Source organism: Populus euphratica, unplaced genomic scaffold (genome assembly GCF_000495115.2).
Source record: "Populus euphratica unplaced genomic scaffold, PopEup_1.0 scaffold253.1, whole genome shotgun sequence".
Classification (NCBI taxonomy): Eukaryota; Viridiplantae; Streptophyta; class Magnoliopsida; order Malpighiales; family Salicaceae; genus Populus; species Populus euphratica.
This window is the reverse complement of record NW_011500133.1, coordinates 57536-70597: the sequence shown is the minus strand read 5'-3', so window position 1 is coordinate 70597 and position 13062 is coordinate 57536. Positions and strand designations below refer to the sequence as shown.

The following is a 13062-nucleotide window of genomic DNA, read 5'->3' as shown; positions in this document are numbered from 1 at the left end:
AAATCCAGTTTCAATTTCTTCTGATATTACACATTTGGATAACGAATTACTACTGATTATGAGTTTTATTTAGCTAAGAACAACTGTTTCTATCCATAATTAGTCAAAAAAAAGAAATTAAATAAGAAAAGGGCATATTTCTTGGCCATGAATTGGACTTTTCACCACCCGGACGATGATGGGGTGGTTAAGGTAATCATATTATAAGAAAGAACAACAGAAATATTTTTAAGAAAATAAAATTATAACCTTATGCTAAAAATCAAAATTAAGATAGTGATTGTGATTGAGAGAGGCTAACACGGCAAGATGTCCCTTTCTTATTATAAATATGTTCAAGATTTTATTTATTTATTAACATGATATCTGAATTAACTTATAAATATCTCGATCAATTCTACAGGCTCGACCATATAATCCTCCGGTTGTCAAGATTTATGAGGAGTGGTGATGGAACGAAGCAGGTAACCAAGAACTGTCCTCGAGTTCATCAAAACTGAGAATTAATTATAAAAACTACCACATACTTTTATCGTTATTTACAAAATATCAAAAAAGAAAAAAACAGGGGAGATACCATAGAAGAAGAACGATGCTAAAGCAAAACCCTGTGGATTCTTTCTTGCTACTAAAAAGAAGCCCTCAGCCGCCATGATCATCAAGATTATTCCCATAACTCCTTTCTATGAATCCCCAACGAAGATGGGCCTGCCTGCTAATCCCAGAGGAGAGCGAGAAACTTGATGTGATCTGGCGGCGAACACTTTAATAACAGGTCTCATCTCCGGCTGCCCAGCCGGTAACCAATCCAAGATTTTGTAACAAGATTCTTGCTTTATCTTCTTCACTTGATTATGAACTGGAAATCCCACTTGCTCCTCCACAACCCCATCTTCCTTCTTCTTGTTGCTGTTGCTGTTTCCTCTTCTATGCTCCATCTTTTTCCCTGAGAATAAGAAAAATCGCCTGACCTTTCTCTTGTTGATTCTGTGTTTTTGAAGGGCAAGGAAGAAGTGTGTGTGTGTGTTATTTATATAGGTAAGAGATGAAGGGAGAGCAAAGGAAGATACGAATTTGAGACGTAAGAGAAGAAGGGAGGGCAACAAAGTTTGGTGGGAAAGATCTATCTATACGTGGATTATTTTCAGACGACTGACTTGGACCAAGTTAAGAGGAGAACTTTCAAGATTCACACGCTATTTTGACGTTTGTCTGCGTATGATTTTCTTGGTATTTTATTTATTTTTCACATGCTAGGCATTGCTTTTTCCCTTATAGTATTCCTAGTAGTGAAGTGTTCTTGTGTTTTTAGTGTGATTAAGGAATTACTGTAAGGTTCAATGCATGTAGAAATTAAAACATCTTTTATATATCAATAATATATATATGTTTGAGATAGTTATCAAGTGATCACGAGTAATATTTTTGTTATTTTATGTAATGATTATTAGTTATTATTTTTTATTGAATGATTATTATTACTGGCCTCAAAAGGAAGTATATGTATACCAAGTTGTGAAGATCACATAATGTGTTCATAAAGGGAAAAAATAATAATTTCATAGGCATGGCAAGGAAACATGCAAGCATGGAATAAATCTTAAAAAAGCATTGGATATAATGATTTTTAACTGCCTGTAGATCTTATTTAATTCTTACACAAAAAGATCACAAGGGGAAAACAGAGAAAGTGTTTAGGTGGTATTTTCTTGTGAAATTAAATAAAAAAATTGACCTATTTCTATGAGAATTGAAATTTACAAGTATAAAATGCTGGATGAGTCGGAACAATTTATTTTTAAAAATATTTTTAAAAAAATTTAAAATATTTTTATTTTTTATTTATTTTAAATTAATATATTTTTAATATTTTTAAATTAATATTTTTAAATTATTTATACTGACATTAAAAATAATTTTTTAAAAATAAAAAAATATTATTAATATATACTTTAATACAAAAAAATTATTTAAAAAACAACCATAACTACACTTAATTACACAGTCACCCCCTCTTCTCTTATCCTCCTTTTCTCATCCCAAGAGCCAAAAAATTTATCTCAAGCATATAATTGAAATATTAAATTAAGGATGTTTGAAAATCAGATTTATTAGCAAAATCTTAAGAGTAAATGGCATTCCTAAAAGTGTTGACACGCACAATTAAGGTTGAGATTCATGATATCTTCTCTCCATGAGCGTAGCAATGAAAAAAAGATTGTGTTTGATATATGTATCTAATTAAAAATTTGGTTATTTTTATTTTTTTAAATAATTTTAAAAAATTAAATTTATTTTTGCTCTAAATTAATATTTTTTTAATATTTTTTTATCATTTTATTGTTCTAATATCAAAAATAAATTTTAAAAAATAAAAAAATATTACTTCAATATTTTTTTTACAAAATACTTTAAAAATAATTGTTTTCACAGTATCCCGTTTTATATTTCATGACTAATTCAATATTAAAGTGTGAACATTAATTGGAATATGTTCGCATCGAAAAGTGAGAAAAAAAACTATAATGCTCTCTTGCCAAGAGATTACCAAAGACTCTGACATTTGACAATGTCCACTGATATGTTTTCAGATAACTACGGCATACCGACACGTTGTTTTCAACCATTTTAGTAAACGTAATCAATTTCCGAACAATTAGTGGAATTACTTCTTTACCCTACTGAGTATAATTTGTTTATAACCATCTTCCAAAAAATATATTTATATTAATAGCTTTGCATTTTTTTTGTACATTAAATCATCCGATGATATTTCTAATCTCTCTTCTATGTGAAAGCAATTCCTTGTCTAATTCTATCCTTAATGTTATAGTTATAAAACCTATACTAGAAAATTTTAATAAAATTAAGTTCAAATTAATTAAATTAACAAGTTAACTCGAACTTTTCAATAAGTTAATTTAATTTTTTATTTAATTAAATTGATTTAAATTATAAATAAACTTATTGAATAAGTTTGAATTTTATAATTATAGTTAAAATCAATATCTCTTTGCAAGGTTGTTTTAGATAACTTATTTAAATTTTAATTAGGGGGCTAAATTTAATTTTAACGAGTGAAAATCAAACAAATTATTTTTATTATCCGGGGAAAAAGGTATTTTGAATGAAATTTAAGATTATAATTTCTTTTTAAAAATATGGTGTAATGATTAACCTTATGGCTAAGAATTGAACATAAAATCGAAGACTAATCCATGTAATTTGATCAAATTTAAGAAGACTAAAAGTTCAAGGTCATAAAAAAAGCTAATAAAGAAGTCAAATTCTGTTTGATCCTCCTCTTGTAATACAAGACATCAGCATTCAAAAGCAGCCACATCGGAGAAATCAGAAGTGGGGGTGGAGTTGAATGTTTGGCCGTGGACCACGTGATGGCAGTTGCGTTATTTCAAAGAACTTCTGGGGCCTTTATTATAATCTTAACAAGAAGTATACAGCTCTTGACGTGCCGTTGACGTTGTTAGGCGGTTAGAGTTTGTTAGAATGGGAGACGGCAGTCGTTAACGTGAAGTTGAAATAACCAGCCACGTGGCTTTGCTACTTCTAAACGCAATCACCACACCCCCCTAGCCTTAGGAGAAACTTGTGTTTTTACGTCAAATCTTGGCAGGAACTCCCTTTTTTCTTTTTTTTATTATATTAATGATTTTTTAAAATTAATTTGTACACCAATCAAAATTAAATTATTTATAAATAATTTTAAAATTATATCCTTTCTATCAGTAAGGTGAGAAATTAATTAAATTTCCTCACTATTGAATTTTTAGATATAATTAAAATAATAAAAATTCTTTTTTTTTTAAACCGTGGTTATTCAGAACCGCTTACGCGCGTAACGATTAATTTGTCAGAGCCGTGAAGTTAATGACTAGATAAACCTCTAGTGATTCTGAAATTTATGGTCCTCGAACTGTAAATAATCCAGCCATTGATTATGCTCCTTTGGTTACAATTGCTTCATCAGTAAGAGAAAATCAAGCTGCAAAGAATCCAGCCATTGATCATGCCATCAATCCTTCGCTTATGCCATCAGTCCTTCGATTACAACCATCTCATCAACGAGAGATAATTAAGCCATGATAGTCAACCTGTCAAGAGCTTAAATTATGGAAATCAAGTCATTTGTTAAAAGCTATAATTATGGAATTATTGTAAATAAATATTATGCTTCTCTATATATATTCTCCAGTAATGTAACATAATAGAATAGTTATAAACATTTCAAAAATAACTACTTCCTATACCACCCCTACTTTACAAACCTTATCTTTAAATATCTCCTCACCATCAATTGATACTTCAAGAACTTTCAAGAACAAGCTCTGATACCAGTTGTTAGGAGATCCAAACATTCAAACACACACAAATTTACGTGGTTCGGCAACTTGCCTACTCCACGGAGCTACTGGTTTGTATTAATCAAGCTCAAAAGCAATACAAACAACAAAACAAGGAGGAGGAGAAAACTTCTCAACTCAACTCAACTCTCACCCTTAGCTCTCTCTCTGTGTTTCTCTCTATCTCGTGGTCTATCTCAGCTATCAATACACCTTCTATTTATAGCTGAGGAGGGAGATGATTGTTCAACAATGGTGGGCAAGTTAGGCACCTACCATTTGACTATGACTTCAACCATGGCTGCCACCAACCATGGCTGCCACCAAACATGGCCGCCACCGACCATGGCTGCCACCGGCCATTTGTGTCCACACACATAACAATCTCCCACTTGGACACAAATGGTGTTAGGTCTGTCTTTTAATCTTCAAGACCCACTGAAGCTTTACACAGCTTCAGTTTATCGAGAGTAACTCCTTTGGTTAACATGTCAGCTGGATTCTTGCTTCCACAGATCTTTTCAAGTAACAGTTGTTCATCGTCGAGCAGTTGCCGGATGAAGTGATATTTGATCTGTATGTGCTTTGTTCTGGAGTGAAATGCTGGATTCTTGGCAAGGAAGATTGCACTCTGACTGTCACTATACAAAGTACCCTTTCCATGCATCTTGCCCAATTCTTGCAGAAAACTCTGTAGCCATACTATCTCTTTTGCAGATTCTGAAACTACAACATATTCAGCTTCTGTCGTTGAAAGAGCAACTATCTTTTGCAAGGTAGAACTCCAAGAAACAGCAGTGCCTCCTAGATTGTATATATAACCTGTAGTACTCTTTCTGCTATCAACATCTCCTGCTAGATCAGCATCTACAAAGCCTTCAAGTTTCAAACCGCCAGCTGTGAAAATAAGACATGTCTCCGATGAGCCTTTTAAGTACCTCATGATCCATTTCACTGCCTCCCAATGCTGCTTTCCAGGATTGCTCATATATCGGCTTACAACTCCCACTGCATGGGCAATATCTGGTCTAGTACAGACCATGGCATACATCAAAGAGTCGATAGCTGAGGCGTATGGAATCTGGTCCATGTATCCACGTTCTAGCTCAGTTTTTGGTGACTGGTCTCTACTGAGCTTGAAATGATTCCCCAGAGGTGTACATACTGGCTTAGCATTATCCATACTAAACCTGTTAAGAACCTTCTTGACATACTCTGCCTGTGAAAGCTTTAGTATGCCTTTGTCTTTGTCTCTGATGATTCTCATGCCAAGTATTTGTTTAGCAGCTCCCAGATCCTTCATTTCAAACTGTTTTGACAACTGTTGCTTTAGCTTGTCAATCTCTTCCATGCTGGAACCTGCAATTAACATATCATCCACATATAGCAGTAGAATGATATAGGAGTTGTCAAAATGTTTAACATAGCAACAATGATCAGCCTGACATTTTGTGTATCCCGTACTACACATGAAGTTATCAAACTTCTTGTACCACTGTCTTGGAGCTTGCTTCAAACCATATAGGCTCTTCTTTAGTTTGCAAACTTGACTCTCCTTTCCTGGTATTGCAAACCCCTCTGGTTGTTGCATGTAAATGTCTTCCTCCAATTCTCCATGAAGAAATGCTGTTTTTACATCTAATTGTTCAAGATGTAAATTTTCTGCAGCTACTATCCCCAGAACAACTCTGATCGTTGTAAGCTTCACAACTGGAGAAAATATCTCAGAATAGTCGATCCCTTTCTTTTGCTGAAACCCTTTTACAACAAGTCTTGCTTTGAACCGTTTGCTTCCGTCATGCTCGGTCTTTACTCTGTAAACCCACTTGTTTTGCAAGGCCTTCTTTCCTTCAGGCAGTTTGGTTAACTCCCAAGTCTTGTTCTTCAGCAATGACTCCATCTCGTCCTTCATGGCTAACTCCCACTTGCTCGAGTTTCCATCTTGTAAGGATTCTTCATAATTTAATGGTTCACCACCATCGGTCAGCAAGATATAATTCAGTAGAAGTGTGAACCGTTGTGGAGGCTTTATAGTCCTTGAAGACCTGCGAACAGCTGGTTCACTTGTCTCTGCACTATCTTGTGTAGAAGTGGTGGGTACTAAAGTGCTTGAACTGTCTTGTATGAACTCTTGAGTGGTAACATCATGAAGCCCTTCTAATTGTATGAATTCAGATTTCTGTGGACTCGTATCTGAATCAGTTATCTCTAGTTCTGTACTTGATTTGTCTTTGTACAAAACTTTCTCGTTGAAGATCACGTTCCTGCTTCTGATAATCTTCCTGTTCTGATCATCCCAAAAACGAAATCCAAATTCTTCATCTCCATAGCCAATAAAGAAACATTTCTTTGATTTGGCATCCAGCTTGTTGCGAGCATCAGAGTCTACATGCACATAGGAAACACACCCAAAGACTTTTAGGTGAGCAAGCTGTACTTCTTTTCCTCTCCAGACTTCCTCGGGCAGTCTGAACTCCAAAGGTACTGATGGTCCACGGTTGATCAAGTAAACTGCAGTATGAACTGCATCAGCCCAGAATGTTTGAGGTAGCCCAGAATGCAACCTCATGCTTCTAGCTCGTTCATTGATGGTCCGGTTCATCCGTTCAGCAATACCATTCTGTTGTGGTGTGCCTGGAATTGTCTTTTCCATTCTGATACCGTTGACAGCGCAATACTCCTTGAAACCTCCATCAATGTATTCTCCTCCATTATCAGATCGTAAGCATTTCAGCTTCAAACCTGATTCAGTCTCAACCATAGCCTTCCATTTCTTGAATGTGTCAAACACATCAGATTTATTTTTCAGAAAGTAGACCCATACCTTTCTGCTAAAGTCATCAATAAAAGTGACATAGTACCGAGAACAGCCAAGAGATGCTACTGGAGCTGGTCCCCATAAATCTGTGTGCACCAGTTCTAGTTTTCTTGGTCTTAAGGTCCTGCCAACCTTTAAGAAACTGAGCTTCTTCTGTTTTCCGAGAACACAACTTTCACAAATGTCTATATCAATATTTTTTAATTCTGGCAGCTTTCCCTTTGACTGAAGTATCTTCATCCCCTTTTGACTCATATGGCCGAGTCTACAATGCCATAGCTGCGCCTGATTATCTGCTTCAGTAGAGGCAATTATATCTGCTGATCTTGTGGTCATATACAGAGTGCCAGTTTTCTTTCCACGAGCCAAAACCATTGCTCCCTTTGATACCTTCCACATTCCTCCAGAGAAAAGGATTGAATGGCCACTATCATCAAGTTGTCCGACCGAGATCAACTTCTTCTTTAGTTCAGGAACATGCCTTACATTTTGCAAGTTCCATGTAGATCCATTCATTGTCTTGATTTGCACATCTCCTATACCCACAATATCCAATGGTTGTCCATCGGCCAGATAGACTACCCCATAATTTCCAGCAGTGTAATTTTGCATCATTTCATGGTGTGGAGTACAGTGAAATGAAGCTCCAGAATCAAGAACCCAATCATCAATAGGACTATGTACTGCAAGGATCAAAGCATCTTGTACCTCGTCTGTAGTGGCATTTGCAGAATCAGCTTCAGGTTTCTTTGGTTTTGTGCAACTCCTCATAAAATGGCCAGGTTTGCCACAATTCCAACATTCAACCTGCTTCTTGGGTCCAAACTTGCTTTTGCTTCTGTACCTGGATTTTGATCTGCCTCTAGATAAGCCTCTGTCTTGTCTCCTTCCTCGAGTGTTGATGTTAAAAGCTGAACCTGAACTTGAGCTTTCACCCGAGTCTTTTCTTCGTACTTCTTTAGCTAAAATCAGGTCTCGGATATCATCATACTTTAATTTGGATTTTCCAGCTGAGTTGCTTACGGCTGTTCTCATACCTTCCCAACTGCTTGGAAGTGAAGCTAGCAAAATAAGTGCTCGGATCTCATCATCAAACTCAATTTCAACGGATGACAATTGATTTATGATGGTGTTGAAATTATTAAGATGCTGTGTAACAGAGGTGCTTTCTGTCATCTTCAGGTTGAACAGCTTCTTCATCAAGTGCACTTTGTTATTTGCTGATGGCTTCTCATACATCCCAGACAAGGCTTCCATCAATCTTGCTGTGGATTTCTCTTTTGTAACATTATGAGCAACTCTTCTTGATAATGATAGCCGGATAATGCCCAAGACTTGTCTATCAAGTATTTGCCAATCTTCTTCTGACATGTTTTCTGGCTTGCTCTCCAACAGAGGAAGATGAAGTTTCTTCCCATATAGATAATCTTCAATTTGCATTTTCCAATATCCAAAATCAGTTCCATCAAATTTTTCAATTCCTACAGCCTTTATTTCATTAGCCATTTTTACTCTTTCTCAGATTTGAATCTCAAAAATCTGACCTTACAGATGTGTCCGGAATGGCCAAAAATGCTGGAAACGACACTGAGATCACCCAAATCGGACTTCGGATGGCTCCGATTTAAACAATCAAAAAATTGAGATAACTGGACGCCGCAGATTAAGCCACGTGGCAAGAGGAATAGTCGCTGCGCCACACCGGATCAAAACCAGTTGTGCTAACGTGGCGAGATGACGTGTCAGACACGTAGGCAATGTGGGGTCCACCTAATCTGACGTGGCAGATCCGCGGAGATTTTCTGTTGACGTGGCAGTGATGACGTGGCGGGGTGACCGGTCAGACTGGTGATGTGGCAGGGTGCACGGCTGCTGACTGTGCCGGACGGCTGACGTGGCTGCTGACATGGCAGTGTCAATTTGCAGGAAACGGCGAGGAAGACGCGTGAAGCGCGTACGGCGCGTCTGTGCGCGTGGACAGTACTGGTGGTGGCACGTGCAGGGGCGTGCGGGCATGCAGGACGTCGGATTTTCACCGGGTTTTCACCAGTGGATTCCTCTCGTCGTCCTCTTCACGGTGGTATGTTCAAAAACACGTTTTGAGAACTTTGATTTTTGAGTTTGGATCAAACACCCTCTTTTTCAAGAACTTTCAAGAACAAGCTCTGATACCAGTTGTTAGGAGATCCAAACATTCAAACACACACAAATTTACGTGGTTCGGCAACTTGCCTACTCCACGGAGCTACTGGTTTGTATTAATCAAGCTCAAAAGCAATACAAACAACAAAACAAGGAGGAGGAGAAAACTTCTCAACTCAACTCAACTCTCACCCTTAGCTCTCTCTCTGTGTTTCTCTCTATCTCGTGGTCTATCTCAGCTATCAATACACCTTCTATTTATAGCTGAGGAGGGAGATGATTGTTCAACAATGGTGGGCAAGTTAGGCACCTACCATTTGACTATGACTTCAACCATGGCTGCCACCAACCATGGTTGCCACCAAACATGGCTGCCACCGACCATGGCTGCCACCGGCCATTTGTGTCCACACACATAACAGATACAAAATCCTTGCTCATTGCAGCCCTCTAATCGAGTTCCTCCTTGGATCAATGCGCTCATTTCATGATCACAAAAGGTATGAATCACATTCACAAAACCAAAAGGCTTTATAATATTACTAAACATCCTTCAGCAAACTCTCTTATTCCGACTAGTGTGCGTGACACACTAAAAAACTATCACTAGAGAAATGTCATGAGTGAAGAATTCAATGCCTTAGTGAAACATAGTATTTCGAAACTGATTCCACCCTTTTCTCACATTCATCTTATAGGTTCCAAGTGAGTTTTCAGAATTAAAAGGCACCTACATGGTTCAATAGCCACATACAAAGCTAGGTTGGTGGTCAAAGGATTTCATCAACAACAAGGGATTGACTATCATGAAACCTTTTCTCCTGTCATGAAACCTACAACCATCCAAATTATCTTATCACTCGCCATATCCCGAAACTAGTCACTTTGACAACTTGATATCAACAATGCTTTTCTTGATGTCACCTTAGATGATGATGTTTATATGCACCAACCACATGGCTTCATTAATGCTGAAAAACCTCATTACATCTGCAAATTTCATCAATCTTTATATGGCCTCAAATAGCACCCTGTGCCTAGAATCAAACCCCGAGCAGAGAACTTCACTCTTTTGGCTTTACACAATCTAAGAAAGATCCATCACTCTTTGTATATCAGCATGGAAGTAGTATTGCTTATTGTTTGGTTTATATTAATGATCTCATACTCACAGGCAACACCTCTACCAAACTAGATATTATCATTCAATCCCTAGGGCATCAGTTCAATCTCAAAAATCTTGATAACTTCTATTATTTCTTTAGTGATGAGGTGATCCCCATCAACACATACTTATTTTTAAATTAACATAACTACATTCGTGATCTACTGTCCCATTACAAACTTGATGGAGCTAAGCCAACCTATACACTTTTTTCACATCTGAAAATTTACAACTTCATGATGGATCTGCTAATACTAATTCCATCATTTTCAAGAGTGTCATTGGTGCCCTTCAATGCCTCTCTCTCACACGACCTGGTTTATCTTTCCCTCTTAGTTATCTAGCACAATTTATGCATAAACCAACCCATTCTCACTAGTCTGTTGTCAAATGACTCCTTCATTACCTCAAAGGCACCTTGCATCATGGTCTTCACCTTCGATCTTCCTCTTCACTTTCCCTCACAACATATTCATATGCTGATTGGGCAGGAAATATAGATGACCGTACATCCACTAGTGCTTACATTCTTTTCCTAGGACCAAATCCAATATCATAGAGCACAAGGAAGCAACGTGCCATTGCTTGCTTCTTAACTGAAGCAGAATATCAAGCTTTAGTTGCCACTGCCTTATATCTTAGCTGGCTCTCCTCCTTGTTTCAAGAACTCAACCTAACTGTTCCACACATTCCTACAATTCTTTGTGATAATATGGGAGCCACACAACTCAGTCACAATCCTGTTCATCATTCCAGAATGAAACACATTGCTATTGACTTGTATTTTATACATGATTATGTTACCAAAGGTCTTCTTTAAGTTCATCACGTATCCTTTCACAACCAACTAGTAGATCTTCTGACTAAAGCACTCTCTCGCCAAAGATTCACTCAACTGCAAACCAAGATCAGCATCACCGATGGTGAGCCCATCTTGCAGGTGCGTGTAAAGAATCCAGCTACTGATCCTGCTCATTCGATTACAATTACTCCATCAGCAAGAGAAAATCAAACTGCAAAGAATCCAACCATGAATCATGCCACTGGTCCTTCAGTTACAACCATTTCTTCAGCAAGAGATAATTAAGCCACAATAGCCAATCTATCAAGAGCTGGACTTATGGACATCAAGTCATCTGTCAAAAGTTAAAATTATATAATTATTGTAAATAAATATTCTACATCTCTGTATATATACTCTGGTAATATAACATAAAAGAACAATGAAAAACATTTGAAAAATAAAGTGAATCTAGGAATCTTAATCATCTTGTGGTGTTGTTTCTCTTTCATGAACTGATAATATCTAAAAGTAAATTCAGGATTTGACCAGTTGAATTATATTCTTTAAAATTAAAATTTCAATATCCTTATTATCATTTAAAACAGTAAATAAATTAAATCTCGTAACATTCTAACAACTATTTCATCTTGGTAAAAATAAACATGAATACATTTTTAATAACATAAAAATCATGTATCTTGTCCTAAAATCCAAGAAATTGACGGATACTTGTATTGCCACGCAATTTTTAACCAGCATTCCTATTCGCTATCCGTATCTGTGCTTTCTAAACGGCAGTTCAATAATAGAAAAAATCAACTTTTCCGAGCGAGATCGACCTTTGCAATTGTTTTATTAAAATAATTTTGGGAAGACCTATCAATCAGCTGGAATAGCTCAGTTGGTTAGAGCGTGTGGCTGTTAACCACAAGGTCGGAGGTTCAAGCCCTCCTTCTAGCGATTTCTTTTTCTGTTTCCTGTACGGCTGTCCTCTATCAAAGTTTTTGTTTTGAGTTTACATTAACAAGCACTAAACACCACAGGTGAATGGTGCTTCGTAATTTCAGTTTTTTTTTTTTTTTACCATTTAACAATTCTTCCTTTTTTTTATTTAGTTTTTTCCCTAATCATATCCTTATACTAGGTTGTTTTAAAAATTATATTTAAAAGAAAATTTATTTGGTTATATACCAAATTCATGAATTTAAATTTTCCCCCCTTAATTTAAACATTCTAAATTAGATATATTAGAAATTAGGTTTTATAAATTTTTTTATGCGTCTTTTATAAGTCTATAATAACCTCATCATGCAGGTCATAAGTTTAATAAATTAACTTGAGTTGATTTAAGTATTTTTTTGTTGTTTTTTTTAATTTTTTATTTCATTCTTTAATATTAAGTTAGTCAGAAATTGAAATTCATAACTTTTTTTTATTTGATCTTTATGAGGTTATCTAGATCTCATGATTCAAGTTGTGAGTTTAAAAGGTTTACTCTGTTTATTTTTTTAGTTCTTTTTTATTTAGGTTTCTTAAATTGTTTTCATTTTTTTTCTATGAGGTTTTTCAATTCTCATGATTTGGGTTGCGAGTTAGATGAGTTGACCTAAATTAATTTTTTTTTAATATATATATATATATATATTCAATTTCACTATCCAATAACTCAATTTTATTTTTTTTACGTTTTCTTTTGTCAACTTCATCCATAAAATATCAAGTTATTCGGGAATTAATTTTTTTAATTTGCTTTATGTGGAATTATTTTGGTATCAAGAATTTTTTTTTTAAT

The 13062-nt window shown here is 35.9% G+C and overlaps 1 non-coding gene across 1 annotated transcript; it reads left to right on the top strand.

Annotated features, from left to right (window-relative positions):
* The first annotated feature begins 12156 nt into the window (after positions 1-12156).
* On the top strand, positions 12157-12230 carry TRNAN-GUU (transfer RNA asparagine (anticodon GUU)). The gene has a single exon. It is a non-coding gene; the product is annotated as a tRNA-Asn (tRNA).
* Positions 12231-13062: the final 832 nt, after the last annotated feature.